This window comes from Rattus rattus, chromosome 2 (assembly GCF_011064425.1).
Source record: "Rattus rattus isolate New Zealand chromosome 2, Rrattus_CSIRO_v1, whole genome shotgun sequence".
In the NCBI taxonomy this organism is placed as follows: Eukaryota; Metazoa; Chordata; class Mammalia; order Rodentia; family Muridae; genus Rattus; species Rattus rattus.
In genome coordinates this window covers 1,727,036-1,733,023 of record NC_046155.1, presented here as the reverse complement: position 1 = coordinate 1,733,023, position 5,988 = coordinate 1,727,036, and positions in this window count along the sequence as shown.

The following is a 5,988-nucleotide window of genomic DNA, read 5'->3' as shown; positions in this document are numbered from 1 at the left end:
GTCCGGCTCAACCCCGCCCTCCTCGCGCACGCGCGGGTCCTCCCATTGCGGCTGCGCAGGACGCGCCCGGTGCGCGTCAGTGGGCAAGTAAGTGTCCGGATCTCGTACTGTGGCTGGCGTCCGGATCTCGTACTGTAGCTGCTCCTGGAGTCGCCTGTTTTGCTAAGATCCGCGATGCCTGTTGGCCCCCCTCCCCCCCTTTTTTTTCCTGGCCAGGAGGCGCTGTTCGTCTGTATCTTGTAGTGACTGAAACTTGTGCCCGGCATGGCCCCCGAGGGGTACTTAGCTCCTTCCTCCTACACCTCAGGATCTCCATCCTGCTGTACCTTGGTTTGTCCTGATCCAAGGCTTCCCTAGGCAATGTGGCTATTATAGCTGTTATGATTGTCAGTCACGGGGATAGCCCTGCTTTCTTGAGCCTGTGACGTTTTGGTGGATCTAGGGTAAAAAGATGATAAGGATTTCCGGGGTTGGGGATTTAGCTCAGTGGTAGCGCAAGGCCCTGGGTTCGGTCCCCAGCTCCGAAAAAAAGAAAAGAAAAAAAAAAAAATGGAACGAAGGACTGACAGAGCCTTTAAGAAAAACAGTTTGAAACTAGTCCTGGTAGCACACACCTGTAATTTCAGCACTTGGAGGCTGAAGCAGGTCTCTCTGCAAGCTCTAGCCAAGGCTATACAGAGAGACCGCGTCTCGATAAACAAACAAGAAACCCCAAGTAGGACAGAAGAGATGGCCTAGCAGTTACGCTTACTAGTCTCACAAAGAACTTGGGTTTGGTTCTAGGACTCATGGGGTGGCTCGGAGCTGCCTATTACTCCAGTTTCAGGGGACCTGACACCTTCTGGCCTCCATGGGCTCCTATGTGGTCATGGTACACTACACTCAGGTACTCATAACACCCATTAAAAAACATGACTTTAGCCCAGCACTAGGGAGGCAGAGGCAGGCAGATCTCCGAGTTTGAGACTAGCCTGGTCTACAGAATGAAATCCAGAATAACAGGGACACACTGAGAAACCCTATCTGAAAACAAAAACAAAGTGTGTGTGTGTGTGTGTGTGTGTGTGTGTGTGTGTGTGTGTGTGTGTGTGTGTGTGTTTAAAGTCTGATTGAACTGGGCATCGTAGCTCATAGCTTCAATGTCATTATTTGAGAGGCTGAGGTGGACTATTGACACAAGGCTGCAGTCAACCTGGCCCACATAAGTCCCGCCAACAGAAAAACAAAACAAAAAAACACCTTACTGATTTTCACACTAGTTAGCAGGAAGCACTAGGCTGAGCTGCAGGAATTTAGCCACCAGGTGGCAGCAAGGTCACACAACACCGTGGTTTAGTCCTTAGTGCAGCTTCCCACCAGGAAGATCTGAGGTTTATGGCCTTTCTGATAATGAGAGGTACGATTTAAATACAAAGTCACAAACCTTGAACCAATTAACACCTGTTTCTAGGATTAGGGGTGTGGCACATGGTAGAGTGCTTGCCTGGCATTTATATAGCCTTGAGTTTGACCCCAGGATCTGATGTATGGAGCTGTTGGCACATTTGTGATCCCAGTACTTGGGAATGAAGACAGAAGGATCAGAAGTTATCCTTAGCTACATGAGAAGTTCAAGGCCAGCCTGCTGCAGGAGACCCTGTCTCGAATGAATGGATGGCTGAATGGATAAATATTTATTTATAATAAATATAGCAAAGTCATGTTTGTTTCTTTTGATTATTTTATTAATTTGTGTGCATATGAATGTTTTGACTTCATGTATGTCTGTGTAATATGTTCATGCCTGATACTGAGGAGGCCAGAAGAGAGCGTCAGATCCCTTGAACTGGAGTTACAGACAGTTGTTAGCCACCATGTGAGTGCTAGGAATTGAACCCAGGTCCTTTGCAAGAGCGGTAAGTCTCTGAAATGTCAGACCATCTCTGCAGCTCCCAAAGGAGTATTGCTGTTGTTGCTGCTGCTGTTGTGTTTGTTTTGTTTGAGGCAGGACTTCTCTCTGTAGCCCTAGCTGTCCTAGAACTCGCTCTATAGACCAAGCTGGCCTCAAACTCAGAGATCCACCTGCCTCTGCCTCCTGAGTGCTGGGGTTAAAAGTGTGCACTGCCACATACATCTAGTCAAAGTAGTGTTTCTTAAGGTAACCCTTAAAGGCCAGGCCAAAACCAAAGGAAGAGAAGAATAAAGGGAAGGAGGGAGGGAGGAGGGAGGGAGGAGGAGGGAGGGAGGAGGAAAAAAACTACAGTTTATGGAGCTATCTCTGAGGCACTGTGGCCAGAGGTAGGGAGGGATAGTAACTCCGAGGGAGTGGTAGGGCAGCTGAGATCACCAAGCATGCACTCAGTTGGGTGTCTGGCCCAGTCATCTTTACTCCCTGAGGGTGCACTGTACTGCCAAGCCACACCCCCAGCCTCTGTGTGCTCAGTCCCTGACAAAGCCATTGTGAGTTATTACAAACTTATATATGAGCCCACCAGTTCCAACCCCTTCCAGTGGCTCCTCTCCAGTTCCTCCTATCAACCCTGGGTGTGTCACATGGCTGCCGAGCTGTTCTGAACCCGACTGGAATGTTCCCTGCTCCTGGAGCTAACTCTTTTCTTGCCTCATCTCTGCAGTATTCCGCCAGTGTCATCCTGCATGGTCTCCGGGGCCTCTTCTTCACCCTGTCCCTGCTGGAATTGCACACAGTTCATGTTTGGACGGGTACTTTTCCATCAGAACACTCCCTGCTCTGACCTGGCGCCTGGCTCCTGGCAGGCTCTCAGCAGATGCATATCGATTGAGGAAACCCAGGGTCAGGGGAACTGGCTTTCCCTAGCCAGTGGAGAGCCTCCCCAGCCTGGGCACAGGTTCGCATCCCCTGTACTCACATTGGATTTGAGTCCTTTGTGACCCTGGACAGGTCATCGGACCTTGCACTTCATGAAACTGAGGGTGGGGTCTGCTGGCAGACCCCAGAGTGCACACAAAAATGAAATGAACCAATGAGCTACGAGATCCTTCTGCATATGTAGCAGAGGGTTGCCTTATCTGGCATTAGTAGGAGAGGAGGCCCTTGGTTCTGTGGAGGCTTGATGCCCCAGCATAGGGGGATGCTAGGGTGGTGAGGAGGGAGTGGGTAGATGGGTGGTGGAGCATCATCTTAGAGGCATGGTGGAGGGGGAAGGGGAAGGAGGGTTTGCAAAGGGGAAAGTGGGAAGGGGGACAATATTTGAAATGTAAATAAAATAACCAATTAACAAAAAAGATCCCTTGTGCCACCCTCTTCATCCAAACCAGTTAAAATAAAACCCGAGCTACACGGTGAGCGCACTAGGAGAACAATGACGAGAGGATGTGAAATGCTGAGCCAGGCACGGTGATGTTCATCTGTGAGGAACAGAACTTTTTTTTTTTTTTTTTTGGTTCTTTTTTTTTTTCCGGAGCTGGGGACCGAACCCAGGGCCTTGCGCTTCCTAGGTAGGCGCTCTACCGCTGAGCTAAATCCCCAGCCCCTGAGGAACAGAACTTAAAGACCACTTTACGGGAATTGAAATCACATGATGCCTGAGCTTGCCAGCAGGTAGTGCAGATAAGAGCTAGGCCTCAGAAGCAAGGCCCTGGCAGGCTCAGGTAGGAGCCTAGCCCAGCACAGGCCTTGATAACTGATGAACTAACTCCAAGGTGGTGTTGATACACTAGTGAACCAGCCCTAAGCTGTGCGCCCTGATAACACAAAGCTACCTGCTGCCCAATGAAATGATACAAAAATTTGAACGCTGGGAATGGTCTCTGCGATCCCACTGCCACGCTGACAAGACATGGCCTCTCTAGCTTCTGTGTTGATATGATACCCTTTGGCAAGAGAACTGGAGACTGTGTGTTTGCGTGGCTCACAATGACTTTGAACTTCCGGCACTGTGAGTGCTGGTCTCCGCTCTCGAGAACCTCCTAGACCTTCATCAGTGTTCAAGGGCAGCTTCTACTTAGCAAAGTCCAGGCCATCCAGGACCTATACAGTAAGTTTCTGTCTCAAAAAAAAAAAGTTTGCACTAGTGACATGTTCAAAATGATGGTTTTCTGAATGTGTTGGAAGTGTTGAAGAAATGAAGCGTAGGTCTTTCCAGCACACTGACGAGGTGACTTTCCCTGCCCTTTAGGTAAGTTCTGTTTCGATCTTTGTGTCTCACACAGGGACTCACCATGTAGCCCACCCTGGCCTCAAACCTGTAACTCTCCTACCTCAGGCCTCCCAAATGCTGGGATTACAGCTGTGCTCAAACAGCTGGGCCCTCAAGCATGTGCTCTGTGCCTGGTTTCCACATTGTCTCTTTTCTTAGTTTTGAGACAGGGTCTCTTATAGCCTAGGCTGGGCTGGAACTCTCTATGGAACTGTGAGCTCCTGATCCTCCTTCCTCTACCTCCTGAGTGCTGGGATTATGGATGTGTGCCGCTACAGCAGCTTTCAAAGAATTAATTATATATTTCTGTCATAATGGCTTAAAAATATGATTCTTTGAAACCCCCCTCTTTGAAATATAGGGTCCTCTTCCTTCCTCTTACCAGGAACAAGTCTTAATAACTCATTTTATGGTGCAAATGACCATGGGTGATTTTAAAATTTTAATTATGTGTGTGAATGTAGTGTGAGTGTGAGTGTGTGTGTGTGAGTGTGTGAGTATGTGTATGTGAGTATGTGTGTGTATGTGTGGGGTATGTGTGTGTGTGTGTGTGGTGTGAGTGTGTGTGTGTGTGGTGTGAGTGTGTGTGTGTGTGGTGTGAGTGTGTGTGTGTGAGTGTGTGTTTGTGTGGTGTGTGTGTGTGTGTGTGTGAGTGTGTGTGTGTGTGTGTGTGTGTGTGTGTGAGTGCAGTGTTTAAAGAGGCCAGAAGAGGGCACCAGAGCCCCTGGAGCAGGAGTGAGGCAGTTGTAAAGCAGATCCAGGCAATGTAAAGCAGGCTCAGTAAAGTCCCTGAACCAGAAATGTGCCACCAAGGTCCTATGCCTTCCTGACTCATAGAACCTGGGAGGGGATCATGCTCAGTGGTCTAACCTGCTACCCTGAAGGGATTTGTTCTGTGCACTCAGGTCAGAGTTTTTGAGATTCCCCTGGGCCAGACAGTGTCTTGAACTCATGTCCTCCATGTCTGGATGGCTGCCATACTTTCAGAGATTCAGAGTCTTTAGGAACACAAGAAAGATTAAAACACAGCCAGGCAAGGTGCCACACACACCTTTAATCCCAGCATTTGGAAGGCAGAGGCAGGCAGATCTCTGTGAGTTCAAGGCCAGCCTGGTCTACAAAGCAAATTCCAGGTCAAGGATATAGGAATGTGTCCAAAGTCTGGACTGTATGCTGACCTGAGCGCAGAGGAAAGCTGTGAGTGGCAGGGACGTGCCTCTTTTATGACTTTTGGGAAACTGGGCTGGATCCCACTTCTGCACAGTGTTAGTGCTTTGACTATAAACAACAGGGTAAGGCCATTCCTAACTGTAGTCTCACTGTTGGCTCATGAACAGTTACACCAACTGCAAGGCCCACTGTAGACAAGACGCCCTACCTGTGTCACCCCTGTGGAGACACACTGTCCATCCCTCCACCACACCCCAGGAAAAATGAGCTTTTCTCCCATAATGTGTGAAGGAATGGTCATGCTTTCTAAAGGAATGAGCAGAGTGAATTCTGGAATTCAGGGGTGGGGGTGGTGGTCATGAAAATTGGCCAGGGAAACCAGGGAATGCAGATGTCACTGTGACCTTGCAAAGACCCAGCATCTCTGATGGCCCTGGACAGTGGTGCTTTTATTGCAGTGGACAGCATGACCTCCTTGGGTCCCTGTAGGTCACTTCCCCTTCCAGAACATTCTGCTTGGGCTCAGGTATGGCTCCTTAGCAAAGTCCATGCTGTCCTCTGGCTTTGCATGGAGTTCTGCACCAGGATCTCCTAGCAGGACTTGGATGCTTGCTCCTAGCACAGGCTGAGCTGCAGCCTGCTGGGTGTCAGGGTTGGCAAC